This window comes from Nylanderia fulva, unplaced genomic scaffold, assembly GCF_048542155.1.
Source record: "Nylanderia fulva isolate GAGA-0341 unplaced genomic scaffold, ASM4854215v1 Scaffold38, whole genome shotgun sequence".
Taxonomy (NCBI): domain Eukaryota; kingdom Metazoa; phylum Arthropoda; class Insecta; order Hymenoptera; family Formicidae; genus Nylanderia; species Nylanderia fulva.
This window is the reverse complement of record NW_028190455.1, coordinates 1,810-17,336: the sequence shown is the minus strand read 5'-3', so window position 1 is coordinate 17,336 and position 15,527 is coordinate 1,810. Positions and strand designations below refer to the sequence as shown.

The 15,527-nt window shown below is 32.6% G+C and overlaps 1 protein-coding gene across 1 annotated transcript in view; it reads right to left on the bottom strand.

Moving 5' to 3' along the window:
- Positions 1–14,558, bottom strand: part of LOC114929941 (beta-1,4-N-acetylgalactosaminyltransferase bre-4) — a 109,396-nt gene extending 94,838 nt beyond the window's left edge. Inside the window, exon 1 of the mRNA XM_029301670.2 lies at positions 14,009–14,558. The gene's annotated coding sequence lies outside the window, so the exon portion shown is untranslated. The remainder of the gene's footprint in view (positions 1–14,008) is intronic.
- Between the last annotated feature and the right edge of the window lie 969 nt (positions 14,559–15,527).

The following is a 15,527-nucleotide window of genomic DNA, read 5'->3' as shown; positions in this document are numbered from 1 at the left end:
TTAAATATATCGCATATACATATGTAATTTGCAAAACATACCCGTATAATATATTCCTTTATCAATCTGCCTGATACAGTATTTTCTACGTATGTAGGAAATCAACCTTCATGGTGATACATATTAATCTCGGTCTATATATTCCATTCCACGCATGTCTCATTATGCAACTGAAAGCGGATTCACGATGATCATCCCGGATCAATTATCCCGAGTGAAATGCATCAATTATAAGCTAGTTTCGCTTTTACCGGTTATACGCTACTTTATTATTTTGCGAAAATAATCATTTTTCCATAAACTCCGCTTGCATAATTCATTTCCCTTGTCCGATCGGTTTATTCGAAATGACCCTTTAAAATGCGCTGCATAAATGTGTCTTTAAACCCGTTAAAAATTAATATATACAACTCGCAATTTTTTCTTCAAATTTACTTATAATATTAATGTGTAATATAAATATTGTCGCACACACTTTTTGTATCACGCGATATTAATATACATAAAACTATATTCGAAAATATATTTTATAGTTATATCTGTTCAAAAAAGTCGTATATATTCTTCCTTAAAAAAAAAAAAAAGATGCTAAAAATATTAATATCAATATTACTGCAAACAATGTATGCATTTGTGTCATCGTGGCGCGATTAAAACTGTGTTATGTGAAATCAAAATTACACAGGCTCGTGCAATATATCTTACGTCACGCGCGGTAGTTATGATCGAAAATAGCGGTCGTTGCCGCATAACCGCGGTCATTGCGGGCATGCGGAATCCGCGCGGGAAAAGAGCAAACGCGAATGCGAGATCAACGATCGGTCGACATCGTACAACGCATAATTTGCGTTGCAATGCACCGTTTGACCACGATGGGATCATTACCGGTAAGACGAAACACTCGACTCCCCTGCTCGCCTTGCCACACGGTATCCTCCCACGAAACTCCCGTTATCATTATCTCCGCGCGACGAATCATTACGGGACATAATGACGAGACCGTCAGGTCGGTAATTAGACGCCCGATTGTCGAATAACGCGGAGCGATTATAATTACGTGTATGAATACGAAACGTAATTCAATGCCGGACATACATTATAGTTGCTCTTTTCCGAATCAATATTAATGCCATTCGTATTGTATCAATGGGATATTAATGAGCAGAGACGGATATTGTATTAAGCGGTATGACATCGAATAATACACAAGTCATTGTTATTTAGGGGGACCATTGATTCCGTTCATGTATACTTTATAACGTTGAGCTCGCAAGTTTGCTATAAATTTATAATATTGGTTAATGCTGTACCTGAATACTGTGAATCATTTGAACAGAATGTGATAGATGGAAAATATAATTTGAGAAAATTTATATATATATAATTAAGATTTATATAATAAATAATTCTTAATTATTATCAAGATAAATCTAATTAACTGTACTTTTGTCGCGATTATTAATTATCTGATATAATTATTAATCATTTAATACATAATAACGCGCAAGTATAGGTATTATTAATAATTCTTTTTCTAAAAAAGAAAAATGTAACTCAAATAAAAATTATATAAAATATGTAATAATATCGGTAAATATTAATAATGTCGGTAAACATTATATAAAATATGCAATAATGTCGGTAAAGTTATGAACGTCGACGGAGATTATAAATGATATTTGCGATAGCTTTGTACAACTATTTCCAAGATTGCTCGCTCTGTTTCTTGTAGATGCTCGTTAGATGTGATATATTGTGTATATACATATATGTATATGCGTACACACATCGCGCTTTCCGATTTATATACTATATGTTCTCTCTGTACGTACAATAACTATAATACCATGTCATATCCTTGTTAGTAAGGCGCGAGGAATACAGATTAGTGTACGGAAATACATTTCGAGGAGCCGCCTCCTTAGGCAAGCTTCTCTCATTCCATTATCGAGGCAATAATAATAATTCACCAGAAACGCGAGTCGAAAGACGTAAGATTGTTATCTCGTTATCTGATTTATTTATCCCCCTCCTCTCTCTCACTCTTTTTCAAAAAGATGAAAGGATGGTAAATTAAAATATGATATTTTGATATATTATGCTAATATTTATATAAGTATAATCGCAAAATTAAAATATAAATATTGTAATTGCGAAACTATAGACGTTCTTGTCAGAACAATTATTTATTCATAAAAGTTTGTGAAAAAACAGAAAAATGAATATTTTGCTAAATATTTCCAAAAATTCCTATATACAATGTATGATCATATTTATCTTTAAAAATTACAATATACCAGAACAGTAAAGCATTTCTGATAGAAATTCTATCAAGAAAAGATGTCGATTTCAATTTCGTCAAAGAACATAGAGATAAAAAAGAAATAACATCCGATGTCTGGTAGATCATACCAAGAGACTCGATATACAATAATATATATAAAAATGTAATATTTATCTCTCTACTGGCTGGCTACCGAAATTGCCAGTGATACAATAGATATAGTCTGGTTTGTGCAGAGCACATTGCTTCGTCGTTCCTGTGTATGAGTAGTCTGTGTGAGCGAATAAGGAGGCTGCGGCTCCATTCAGAACGAGCGAATGGAAAAGCGGCTTTTGGACGACTGTGCGCGTCCTGGAAAATATAAAAAGAGACCTGGGAGAACGTAACGTAGGTTTCGTTTAAACCTCGCATCCGTTTCTGTTCTCCGTCTGCTGCACTTCAATAAATTTTATTTCAGTCGGGCAAGGCTGATTACATTTTGCTCAATATTAATTTCGCTCGGTGATGGAGGATGTCTCGTGCAATTTCTTTCAGCTAAATACTTTGCCAATTTTTTCTATTTAATTTCTTTAGCGACGAATAAATATCGACTCACACAGTGTCTCAAATTAAAAACCTTAAATAAATTTTCTTTCGAAACAGACAGTTAATTTATCTTTTTATTTTTTAATTATTTTATACATATTATGATGATTAAAAAATTTCATGAACTAAATATATTCAATAATATTGAATATATAATATCTACAAATTTAAAGCTCACGATATAAAATTTTTTAATAAAAATAAATGCAAAGTATAATCAAATATAACATTTAAAAATATCTTATCAATATGGAGATGTATGGCATATTGATTTAAAAATAATAAATATTAAATGCAATATATTTAAGCCATGTGAATCTGGTACCTGATTCGAAAAATTTATTGTTGATACGGAAAATGATAGTATTTCGTTTGTAGCTGTTTGTATAGTAATCGCAATCGAAATTTATATTGAGGGAAAAGGCAAATTTGAAAAATCTTAAAAATTGACAAATTTTACTACTGACCATTTTTTTTAAACAATTGCAATTTCTAAATCTTGCAATCACAAACAAAACAAAAATCACTGCAAACAACCACAAACAATTATAAAAAAGAGTGCGCAAGCGGATTTGAAATATCATAAAGTCGGGTGTTGGACATTTAACAAAAATTTTTTAAATTGATAGAACAAATAAACGAAGAAATGAAATTATTGTTACTATGAACAACTACAACCGATTCTAAAAATGACTGCGCAAACGGATTTGAAATATCTTAAAGTAGTGTTAATCATTTTTTTAATTTCTTCGCTTTAAGATCGATAACGAGCTATCTCCGCTTAAAGACTTACTCGGACTAAGAAATGTTGCGCACATTATATGTTTCGTGAATCTGACATCTGGCTTTCAATAAATTAATTTTCTCTTGCGGAAAATGATACCTAGTATTTCGTTTGTAATAACATGATATTGTTTGTAGTCAATTAAAAAATAAAAAATTTCTATATAAAACATTTTCTGTATAAAAAAAAAATAATTCTTTAAAAGTCGGGTGCTAGGTTCACATAGCTATATATTTCTATAAATGAAAACGATCTCTCTTTCTCTTTTTGTTTTTCTCATTTGGCAACGAAAATGTCTAAATTGAATAACCAGTTAAACCGGATAATACTTTTCTATCGAGATAAACCAACGGAATGCTTGCTAGCTGCGCAAAACCTTTTTGACTCGAAAATGATTTTGCAGTTAAACATAAAGCAGCGAGTTTGTCCATGAAAAGGCTGAGAATAGAGCTTTTCGAGAAAATCTACGTGCGCGGTTTCAGTATAATCCGAGTTTGCGTTCCTCTAGGGAGAAAAGCAAGCCAGAATTATATTGTTATCAGGGACATTCGGGACGAAACGATACTCACTCGCGGGATTATATTCACGTATATGTAACCAAAGGGATAACCAGACAGCCACTTTTCTGCATTTCGCAAAGCCATTCTTGCTTCATAAAACGCGAAATTCTGTTAAATTAATTCCGCGTCAGTTAGAACTAGTTCTATATAAAATGCAGCTTTCGCTTTTTAATTAAACTTTAACTATTGCTTTAAAAATAGCATTAAAAATATATATATAAATATAATACTTTTATAATAATGTGTAAAAATCACGAAACATTATACAATTACGCGAAAGTATGAATTCGTCGAAGAAATTACGCGAATAAGAAACTTTCTTCTAAAAATAAACTGCCTCTATAAATCCAAGAATTTTATGCGAAAAGTATGACAATTACTATGAATCATATAAAACGTTAAAACAGTACTTGTTTCATATAATTATATATAAAATAAATAGTAGACTAATTTATATTACAATATGATAGAGAAAAAAGAGCTATGTAATAAAGTGTTGTCACAAAATACTCACGCTATTTTGTGACACCACTTTGTGACAGTAACTCATGTAAGTACTTACATGTAACCAACGCTTTACAAAACTGGTCTGAAACTGGTAATAAACACCAGTCGATGTTACGTAGTTCAGTGCACTATATTTAAGTTAACAGTTAACTATTACCAACAGGTAATGCAAGAGTCCGATTGTTTGGAGAATTATGTTTAGAGAATACATGGAACACATATCCATCCTTCTCTGTAAGAGCGCCGTGGGATATTATACAATGAAGCGTTCATAAATTCGGAAATATATATTACCAAGGAAATCATCTTCAACTAACTTAACTTTCGAGAGTTTGCGTTCTATATTCTCTCGAATCTTTGCCACTAACTTGCGTTATTTTATCACGAAGAAATAAATGTCAAATAAATTTAATTTTATTGTCAAACTTTGTTTCATCACGTAATTTTATATCTTATTCGCATAATTGCACTTTATTGTCAAATTTCAATTTTTTTAAATTTAAATTTAATACCCTTCCCATTCCTCAAGCCAGAGATAATTATTCATATTTTAATACTATATGCATTTTACAGCTATCTTTATGTTTACATTACATACTTTTAATCATTAAACTTAATTGCAGACTAAATATTGTGCTGTGTATCAAAATATGTATAATATTTTATATAACATGTAGAATATTATAATTAATATTATAATAAAATATTGGAATTGCTAATATTTACATTTAAAGATCAGATACAATTTACTCGATTTATTTCTTTATATTGGTCAATACAAACTTTTATTTATTTATAAGAGCCAATATGTGTATACGAAATAATTGTTGATATATCAAAATAGAATTGTGAGAGGGAATTATCTCTTGAAAAATCCATCGTTTCGTAGACGGTCAATAATAGGAAGATTGAACGCAAATTCGAGAGGAGAGATTTCGATCGGGAAGTTATCAATGACTGTAATTAGGCGAACGGGCCCCTGATTAAACGGTACTGCTCACGACGAATTATCAGGCCAGCCAGGTTGATATCAGGCCTACATACACGTATGTAACCGGCGCATCGGAAGAGGGTGGTCGGAAAGAGAGGAAGAGGGTGGAGAGGTCAAATAATTGCAACGGCGGAACAATGGGGAATTCGGGGGCATTTCCGCCTCCGGCCCGGAACTAATAATGTCCGTCGCGCTTACCGCCGCACAAACGAGCGAAAGATTGTTAACTGATCCTCCTGCTTGTACACCCTGTTTTCGTGTATCTGAGCACGCACCAACGAATTTTCTGCATTGCCAAATATGCGCTTCAATGCGGACGAAACTTTTTTTTTTATTGTCTTCCATGTCGAAATAAAATCGACGTTTATAATAACGAAGGAAACGAGGTACAATACGTATTTCCGAATACACAGGAAATACAATTCTGCGCTCATTTCCGATTAAATGTCGAAGACAGGAAAAAATTAATAATACAAACTATATTTGGGAGCTTTTGAAGTAATAAAACGATAAAATAATAGAATAATAAAGCAACGAAATTGTTTTATATTTTACAATCGGACGGTAATTTTTTTAAAAGAAAGAACATTTTGCGACATACACACGTACGCACACTTAAAATATTTTAAAATAAATTTATTATAATTTCTACTTTACGTGTTTTAATGCGTCACATTAGATCTATTTTAATATATTAACTTTACGAGGAAAAAATTTCAGAATAACTCATGCGAAATTCAGCGCACATTGAGGGAACTATCTCTTATTGTTCTTAAAATAAAAACGATTCAAGCGACCAAGGTTTCATCGCCGAAAGCGAGGGACGTGACAGGGAGGCGAACGAACATTTCTATTGGAAAAACTGCGTGCATATCCGTCCGGAGTAATATTTCGCGAGTACTTTCGCGAGTTTCGTTTCTCGTAACGCCAGACACGTATTGCGTATCCATCAACTCCGCACAAACGAAATGCCCCTTTTTTCCATCTTTTTTTCATCTTTAATGGTCCACGTATTTTCTGCGTTATTGTAATATAAGGTTAGTGCAAACGCAAATTACCGTTTATCCTCTTTCGAATTTTTAATAATAAATAATTAAATAACAAATAAATAATTAAACTCGATTATATGAGTATATGCACTGAAAAAAATGACTAAATTAATGCATATTTAGTTCAATACTGTCAAAAGAATCATTTATTTGAAACAAATAAATATTTATTTGTTTTGAAAAGGATTTTCTTATATCAAATAAATTTGTCATATCAAATATTATTAGTTTCAAATAAATGATTTATTTGACAGTATTGAAATAAATACTTATAAGAATTAATTAAATTTTTTTCAGTGTGCATATAATCCTCGACAAAAAACAACGATTAAAGGCACGAAAGTTGCTATTAATATTTTCTCCTCTTCAATGAATCCTCTGCTCGTATCATCTCTTACTTTGCGTTCATTTTTTATTTATTGCTATCTTGTTAACGTAGTCTTGTAATTTCCTGTTAACGGCTCTTAAGAAACTTTCTGCGTACTTAATCTGAATCTTCTGTCTGGAATTTCCTGAACGGCGAACTCGCAAGTTTGTCGAGAATATATTGACAAACTTGCGAAAGAATACTGTGGTAAATTGGATGGAATTTTCTATGTTAATTATCTTCCTGTTTTGCTGGAGGCGCGATATCGGGTGAACGTCCATTCGCCTGCATATTACACTCTCATCTTCCGTTTTATCAATTTTTGATAGAGCAAGCCTTTGTTCAATTTTGATTGTTTTGCTTTTTACGATCAACCGGTTCGTTTTGTAAAAAGATTACAATGAAAAGCGATAAATTATGTGAAAGTAAATAAGAAAATATTTTCAAAAATAGTAAGTAATAAAACTAAAAACATATTTCCACAATTCAATTACTTCAGAAATCAATTAATTTCCTAATTGTTCAACATTTGTGTATATCGAAATTATTTAATTATTCAATATTAATTTTTAAATTATACGATATTCACCATAACGTATTTTATGTTTGCAAGAAACACAAATAATTTAATCATTTAAATAAAAAAATAAATTAGTCCTTTTATTTTTATTTCTTTTTAATATCCTCAAAACTCTTGTATTATATTATTTGCTGTATCTAGTTTATCGGTGTAAAAAAATCGCACATACATTTATAGATTAGTTCTCCTCGACAAGTTGTTCATGCTAAGCTCGTAATAACACTGCAAGAGTCGTCGAGAAGACACGTGTAATCGCGGAAAAGTTCAAGGGTCGATCGAGTTTCACCATGTTTCCCACCAACCATCTTTCGTAGAGGAGGAAAAAATTAGCACTAATACGGGAAATGTTGGAAACGCGATCTCGGCAATGGAAGAATCTTAACGTAATCTCTCTCACAGTAGAAAAGTTTTTCTCAACAATAGACGCGCAATGAACTTCTAATTACTTTCCGCCGACAGAAAGAGGGAGAGAGAGAGAAAGAGAAGGAGGGAATATGTGATATAACATTTTATACTTTACCTTACAAATCTTTGAATCTCGCAAAATTCCGTGAGCAAATAAAAATACGAAACTGTTATACTGGATTTTCGTAATAATTTTAAAAAGAACTTTCTGACAATGAGATTTATCTAATATAGCTTTAAATATATTATACAAAATATTCAATTGCAAAATAAAAAATAAAAAAATTATCTCTAGCGAGACTGTACCTCTTGAAATAATTTTAGCATCTTTAGTTTGAGAAAGAACATGAGGAAGAATGCATCTCGAGTATCTGCGTTAAATAAATCGAGTGTGCATCAAAAAATTTCGATATTATTTGATATAAATGTACAATGCTTCGACGGAGAGACGTGTATTTTTGACACTATGCTGTTCTCTCTATATTTAAATGTTCGAAAAAACTCAAGGTTACAAGAACAGCAGTAAAGAACCGAGAAGAGTAATCGATCAAAATTAAAATCTCACTAAAAGGAGAAAAACTTTATGCATAAACTATACGTGAAAATAGGTAGGTTAGCCGTATATCGGCAAAGTTAACTGAAATAAAATGCAGGAATTTTCAAATTTATCGTGGATTCGGAAAATAGAAATTGAAAAACCTTCGAGGTCAAGGCTGTAATATATTTTTGAAGAAAAATCAATTAATAAAGAAACGTTAAATAAAAATATAAACTATATACATACCTATACGTACAACTATATGTATAATATGCTCTAACTGTTCTTTATATATTTGTTGCTAAAATGAAATATATATATATATATATATATATTTAATTACATATTTATTATTATTCTTATTAAAATTTTTACTAAACTTATAAAAAATATTTCTTTTATAGTAAATAGACAAATTTTATAATTAGATTTCATACTGAATTCCATAATTGTAAAAGTTAATTAATGCTTTTCATACTATAAACGCTTTATCTACAGACTAATAATTCACGAGATTAATTCACTTCTCATAAGAGCTTGTCATAACTCCTTCAATCGCTACGTCGTAATAGTTTGCGAGAGACATCAATTATGCCAAAGTGTCGAGCATTACATCTGCGAGAAATAACGAAAGATTTCAGCGTCTTTGTTACATTCTGTCTTTGTTACATTCGCGAATTATACCAAGTCGATAACTTTCAGTTACGAGAACATTATCGTTAACAAATGATTCGGCGAGCTCTCTTGTATATGCTTAATTTTTTGTGCTTGGTGCCACGAAAAGAAAACTGTTCAAAAATGCGAAAAAATAGGAGGGGAAGAGAGATAAGTTCCATGATTAAGTAATCCTCCGTCAAAGCAAACTTTCCTTGTCTGTCGATTCGACGCGAGTCGGTTCTCTTCGATGGAATTGCATCCCTGATTAAATTACATCGAAGCAACCGCGGAAGCGAGTTCTCTGTCGACGACGGAAATAAGAAAACAATATTGATCCGCTTTACTGACACGGCGTTTTATATTGTACAATATATAAATAGGCATGGGAAAAAAATATTTTTAAATATTTTCAGCCATTGCAAATAACATTAATACTATTACATGTTATTGTTATACTATCCGAGAATTGTACAAAAATAATTTTTCTTCATTGTACGCATAATTATTTAATTTAAATATACATATGTATATATATGTATATAACATAAATAACTATATATATATATATATATATATATATAAATATATAAATATACATATATATTTTTATTAATTATTTTAATATGTATTGCTCTTTAATAAGTAATATTTTTCAATTATTCCACAATACACACTTCTGTTCATATAATTTTTTTTCATATAGAACTTATATATTATATGCCCCAAATAAAAAATGATTAAATGGTTGTGTGTATATCGCAAAATTTAATGTTTGAGAGGAAAGTTAGATCAAAACAGTGAATAAAGTAATACGACGCTAATAACATCCTTGTAACATGCAATTAATTAATTAAAAACAAATTCTCTCGAGGATACTATAATGATATAACAGACAATGTTGGATATGTGTTTGCATGTATTAAAATATTTTAAAAATAGAAGATAAAAAAAAATGTAATTAATCAAACGTCTAACTAATCCAGTACAAAATGCAAGAATGTTTTAATAATACTTGGTAAATATACGCGATATTATTAAATTTACTGTAATAAATTAAGAGAAATAATGAATTTTCGTAATATTGTTATAAAAATAAACTGATATTTTCTTGCGCGTCTGTTTTGCTTTAGAAAGCATAGTGAAATTCGAGTTTCTATTTTCGTATTATTTGAACCACGCGGCGAAAATCAATGTTGAAATCATATCCGATACATGAAAATAATTTGAACAAAAAAGACTGTGAAAAACAAAGAGCGGTTATCCGAACCAATTTATGTACGCATAGAATATCGGTCGAATAATAATTTGCAACATTTTAATGGCCGAGTATCATGCGCTTCGGTTTGTATCGAAATCATTCGAGAATCGAGAGAGAGAGAGAGAGATAGCCGGTCGTAATTGTATTATATTCCGGGATAATATCGAAGAGGGATCGATGAGAGAAACATCGGGAAACGCTCGGACAATATCAAACGTGACGTTCGATTTAGACAGTTCCAATACATAATAATCGAGACAACCGATTAATCATAGGCGCACGTGCCTGATAACGGCCGTTGTTTCGACGATCTTACGAGCGATTTCAATACATTATGTGCGACCAACAACTATAACCGTGACGTTGTCACGGTCACTTGTCATGAAAGCGATCGCTTATTGTTGCTTTGGCAATGTATGTTCACCGTAACACATATCTAACAATTATCTAATTATAACGCAAATAGAATATTTGTTCGCGAAAAGACATTATTACACATATTTCGAAAAATATATTAGCGCGCAAAACAAATTTCAATTAAATCCCGAAGTTCCATCTGCGTTACTTACTTCTATTTTGAAAATAGAGCGTAACGAATAATATATCTGAAAATTATATATATTTATATATGTTACAAATAAAATATTAAATTATTTATTTATGTTACGAACAAAATATATTTGCTTGCAAAAAGATTTCATTACGTTTATTCCAAAAAATCTTGGCGCGTAAAACAAATTTAATGAAACACAAACAATCACGAAGTTTCATCTACGTTATTTTATTATTTGAAAGTAAAACACGCACAATATGTTGTAAAAACAGCCAGCAACGTAAATTTAATTTTTAAACAGAATCACGTTACTACGACAAGAGTAAACTCCGATATGTAAAATTTAATGTGCACAATTCAAAGAATTTTTTTTATTTTCCTACCAATTACCATTTTTATAATCCTGAATTTTGCTGCGAAATTACTTGCTCGTTGAATACTGAAGATAAAATTATTTTGATTGAATATTGAATCTTTTTGATATCCGAGAGCTCTTAATACTAAATATATCAATAAGAGACATAAAATTATGCAATGCATATTTTGTTTTGTGCAATAATATTCGCATGGAATTTATTGGACAAAATTCGTTGTTTACCTGCCGTGCAAAATGCACGATCGAACACATACCGGCATTAATTATCGCTGTGTGTGCATAGGACATAACTAATAACTCGTGACGTAATAAAGTACAATTTGTTACAAAATTCGAATCACCCGACCAGTCGGCCCACAAAAGAGAGAGCGAGAGAGAAAGAGAAGGAGAGAGATAAATTTATTATAATGTATTGAATCGCAGTACACCGATGTTATAATCGTCGCCGAGATTTACAGTTTCTCTCTATTAGCATATAGAGAATTCGTCTCGTTTTATGCAATACGTAAAAAACAGATGCTGTTATATTTAATACATACATACACACAAACATATATATATATATATATATATATATATATATATATATATGTATATATGTATATAGACACGTATCGGATATTTTCACGTTTGTCTATATATAATCGAATATAACGATTAATGTGTATTTCTACTCGCTAATCTATCTCATCGATCGCCAGAATTAACCGAAATATAAAAAAAAAAACCGAAATATTAAATATAGATTGAAATTAAAATTTTATGAACGTCGACAAAAAGCATGAAAATTTTAATAAATTTTTATAAATTTTAAAAAATATATGAAAAAGAATTTTATATAAATTCACAAAAACAATTAACTTTTTCGTCGTTTTTAAACTAGAAGAAAAATATATTTTGATATAAAAAATGCATATAGTATCTGTCTGTAAAATTTTTTACACTTTATGTACTTAAACTTTCTTATGAAAATCGCTCTTTCTAGAACAGCAAAGTTTTTTACGCGGAGCCTGCTCTCTCAAATAAACAAGGAAACGCTACTCTTGATAAGGAGGGTAAGATTCACTCTCTCGGCGATGAGGCGCGAACTATTTTTTAACGGAGAAAAAAAAGCGTAGAACGCGCTTTCCTCGCTCTGTTGACTTTTATCGATGCGCGTGCACTTCGTCTCGGATTAAAAGCGTAATATCGCATATTTAGGTCACTGTGCACGTAAAGGTATTTGTTTATTGTCTTTGCACAATGCACGGCGAATTTCGAATTTCCGAATTTCAAACTTATATGACGTTGTATGCCAGTCAACGTTGCCAACAGGCGTTAAAAGTTTGATTTGTACCCACCCAAAAGTTATTCGATTCTCTCAAATCTCTGTACCATTTTTTACAATCATTTCCATCAGCAAAAATCAGTCAATATAATATACAGTAACTTAAAACGATTTTTTATATAGATTTGCAATTTTATTATAAATATATTTTTGTTAAAAAAATAAAATTGTTAAAAAATTTTCTATTTTATATAGAAATTACATAAAATGTAAATCTTTCATCAATAGTTTATCTCGCATTTAAAAAAAAATTACATTAAAAAAATGTTAAGAAAAATTTTTTAAAAATTAAGATAGTAAAATTTCCTTACATTCTTTTTGTTAAAATTGTTTTACAAATAAAATCTCGGAAAAAATTACGCAGATCTGTACGAAACGGATTGTACAAACTCAAAATTAACAAACTGCACCATATTGAAGCTACATGTTTCAATTTTCCGCATTTGTACACGCAAATGTGCAAAGTTTGATTTCAACATGACAAAAGTAATTGTATCTAGGCACATTTGTACACAGGCGAGTATGCAAAATTACAATCCCGCAATTTCAGAGCCGGGGTAATAAGCAACGAATTGCTGAGTATTCGCAAACTTGTTCCTACATCATTAGCCCATGTTGTGTATTAAATGCACAATGCGCGATTTGTGTATTTTCGTACGTGTATATACATATATATGGGCGTCGTTAAACGAATGAATCGCATAATTTCGGCACATTAACTTTGCTGTCGTATTTAATTTCAAAAACAAAACGATATGTAACCAAGTACGTGCACGCCAGCATTTAATATGATTTTAAAATCTTCACAAAACAGAGAGAAAAAGAGATAAGGAAAAAAATATTTCAATTATTATGAAATGCAAACCAAGATTGACAAATGATTTCTAGGAAAAGTAAGATAATCCCAAGTTACTATACATTGTTCTCTCTTATATAATCCTTTGTATCAATCATCATTTTACTTCTATGCAATATTTATGACATATACATTTGTGTGCGAGACACTAGTTAAATATCATCCATACGAAAGTGCCTGACATTTCGAAAGAATTTCAACCCTTTCTCTCTTCCTCACCCGATCGCGTTATCTCTCGCCAACGCGATTGTGTCACGTGAGCGTGACGTAATCACCCGCGACCGAGAAGCATATATAAACAACGGTAATAAATCCAATAGTGTACACTCACTTTTATTGCCGCGCCGACGACGATCTCACCGTCTCCTCTGCGTCTCCTCGACGTAGACAGGCAGCCCTCTCCGGGCTCCATGGAAGAGAATAAACCCGTCACATCCCGATTCCGACGTGTCGCTCTCTCGCTGCTACACTGTTCATCAATTCCCGCACTTGTGCGTTCGCGCGCGCACACGAGATCGAACGGGAGTAAACAGAGATTCGGAGGAGAGGACAAACGGAGAACAGCCCAGCCACGTGATCGCGTCGCCTCGGATCGGGTGGCGCCGCAGAGATTCGCAGCCTCCGCGGCCGGCGAGGACGCGTTAGAATTCGGGCGCGCCGCTTCCGAGAGAGAGAAGAGAGTTCGTTCACTCGGGAGAATCTCCGCGTCGTTCTCTGTCCTCTTATCGAGTTGTCGGCGCAATCTGACGACTCGATTCCACGACGAGCACGTCGACGACGAGGCGCGGACGATCCTGGTCACCGGACAACGGGTCGCTCGTCGTAAAATCAGGGAGAACGCGAAACCGTAACGCGGACAAGTCCACCGCGGAGGACATCTCGTCGCGAGACTGTCGCAAATGCGAACGAGCGCCAGCGTCCGCAGCGGCGCCGCCGAAAATCCGGCGCGCTGATTGGTTGAGGCGCCGCGGGCTGTTTGACCTGGAGAACCGGCCGCGTGGCGTTATCTGGCGTGACGTCGCCGGATCTCTCTCGCGAAGAAGACTCGGTTTATGGTAACTTTCCTATCGCACATGCTCTCTCTCTCACCTTCCTCGGATATAGAAGTATCGAAAAACGAACTATTTTGTTCACTTTATCAATATTATAATAATTATTTTTATCTACGCATTACGATAATAAATAGAGAAACATTCTAAATTGAAAAAAAAAAAATAACTTCTCAATAAAATATGTGTTACTTAATTTTTTACATCGATCACCGCGCGCTACACTTGCGCAATTTCATGGATTTATATTACTAACATTTAATACTTTAGAACAAGCCAAGAATAAATACCTTCTAATATTAGTATTATTTTTCCTAACATTAGTTATGTTTTTCCAACTAAGTTTTTTTTTTTTTTTTTTTTTTTTTTTTTTTTTTTTCCAATCGACGCGGGAGGAGGGAAGCACTCTTTATTACTACCCCGGGATCGGTCCCGGGGTTATGTGGGACTCAAGCTCCACCATGTGCATTTTGACATAGCTTCATCGCCCACTACCCACTAAACCCTCCCCCCGGGTGCAAAAAGCAACCCTTCCACTTCTGTTCATCAGCCGGGTAAGAACTGTTTTACACATAACTTTCACCCGACTGATCCAATTTGCGGTGTTTCCGCCCCATCCTTACCAAATTCGCCAGAAAATATTGGTAATGTTAGTTATACCTCCATATATATTTTTTATTTCCCCCATGTACCAGAATGCACGCCTAGTCCAACGCCAGTTCACACGAACTGACGATTACCATTGCACTATCCCACTTAATTCCTACTAAGTATTAATCTTATTTTTTAATATTAATATTA